Raw genomic sequence first — 2,022 nt, forward strand, 5'->3', positions numbered from 1 at the left:
TAAATGGAACTAAGTGGAATGAGTTGATCCTTCTCTCTCTCTCTCTCTCTCTCTCTCTCTCTCTCTTTCTCTCTCTTCCTTCTCCCCATCATTCCTCCCTCTCTCTCTCAACTCAATGGGAAAAAAACCCCAAAACTACAATAAGATATGACTATGTGCCTGTCACAGCGTCTAAGACCTTGTCGAGTGCTGGTGAGGATGTAGTACAACTAAAGCTTCTTACATTGCTGGTGGAAATGTCAAATGTATCATGTTGGAAAACAGTTCAGCAGTTTCTTCAAAAGTTAAACCTACACTTACCATGTAACCTGGCTATTCCACTCCTAGGTACCCAACAGAAATGAAAGCATTTGTCAGACCAAGATTCGTACTCAAATGTTCATTGCTGCTCTATTCACAATAGCCCGAACTGGATATAACCCAAATGCCCCAAATCAACAGGTAAATGGATAAATCTAATGTGCCATATCCAACAATGGATTACCACTCAGCAATAAAGGAATGAATAAATTATTTATATGTGAAACAACATAGCTGAATCTCAAAATAACTTTGCTCAGTGAGTAAATGAAGACAGACTAAAAAAGAGCACATATCACACAATTTCATTCATATAACATTCAAGAAAATGAAAACTAATTTATAGTGACAGCCGATTGATGGTTGCCAGGGGGTGGGGTGGGGAGAGGAGTGGAGGGAGGGAGGGAAGGGGGAAGAAATTACAGAATCACAGGAAAACTCCTGGGGGTGAGGTTCATTATCTTGATTGTGGTGATGATTTCATAGGTGTATTCATGTGTCAAAACTTATCAAAATTGTTCACTTTCAATATGTGCAGTTTCTGTATGCCAATTACACCTTAGTAAAGCTCTTAATAAAAACTCCCAGAAGGAGTGAGAAGCAAGAGGTAATGGTGAACAAAGAAACCGGCAAATGTGTTGGTGAATCTAAATAAGTGGTGGTTACTCGCAGTGATAATGATAATAATTACAAGATGGATTGAAAACATCTGATTTTGTACTGATTGGCAGAAAGAAGGTGAGGGTTTTACTCAACTCTAGATTTTAAGTGTGTGTTATATACACTTAACTTTCTCACTAGCTGAAGGAACAAAGGAAAACTATTCTTTCTTTCTTTTTTTTGTATTTTTCTGAAGTGAGAAGCGAGAAGGCAGAGAGACAGACCCCGGCGTGCGCCCAACTGGGATCCACCCAGCATGCCCATCAGGGGGCGATGCTCTGTCCATCTGGGGCGTTGCTCTGCTGCAATTGGAGCCATTATCTAGCACCTGAGGCAGAGGCCATGCAGCTGTCCTCAGCATCCGGGCTAACTTTACTTCAATGGAGCCTTGGTTGAGGGAGGGGAAGAGAGAGATAGAGAGGAAGGAGAGGGGGAGGGGTGGAGAAGCAGATGGGCGCTTCTCCTGTGTGCCCTGGCCAGGAATCGAACCCGGGACTTCCACACATTGGGCCGATGCTCTACCGCTGAGCCAACTGGCCAGGGCCAGAAAACAATTTTTTTTTTTGGTATTTTTCTGAAGCTGGAAACGGGGAGGCAGTCAGACAGACTCCCGCATGCGCCTGACCAGGATCCACCTGGCATGCCCACCAGGGGGCGATGATCTGCCCATCTGGGGCATTGCTCTGTTGCAACCAGAGCCATTCTAGCGCCTGAGGCAGAGGCCATGGAGCCATCCCCAGCGCCCGGGCCATCTTTGCTCCAATGGAGCCTTGGCTGTGGGAGGGGAAGAGAGAGACAGAGAGGAAGGAGAGGGGGAGGGGTGGAGAAGCAGATGGGCGCTTCTCCTGTGTGCCCTGGCCGGGAATCGAACCTGGGACTTCTGCACGCCAGGCCGACGTTCTACCACTGAGCCAACTGGCCAGGGCTGGCCAGAAAACAATTTTTAAAAAATCAATTTAAAAAAAGATGTAGCCCTGGCCAACTGACTCAGTGAATAGAGCATTGGCCAAGTGTGTGGACATCCTAGGTTCAATCCCTGGTCAGAGCACACATGAGAAGCGA

General features: G+C 46.2%; 1 non-coding gene across 1 annotated transcript; it reads right to left on the reverse strand.

Annotated features, from left to right (window-relative positions):
* Nucleotides 1-1,428: 1,428 nt before the first annotated feature.
* On the reverse strand, nt 1,429-1,504 carry TRNAI-AAU (transfer RNA isoleucine (anticodon AAU)). Its single transcript has one exon. It is a non-coding gene; the product is annotated as a tRNA-Ile (tRNA).
* Between the last annotated feature and the right edge of the window lie 518 nt (nt 1,505-2,022).

Source organism: Saccopteryx leptura, chromosome 3 (assembly GCF_036850995.1).
Source record: "Saccopteryx leptura isolate mSacLep1 chromosome 3, mSacLep1_pri_phased_curated, whole genome shotgun sequence".
Lineage (NCBI taxonomy): Eukaryota > Metazoa > Chordata > Mammalia > Chiroptera > Emballonuridae > Saccopteryx > Saccopteryx leptura.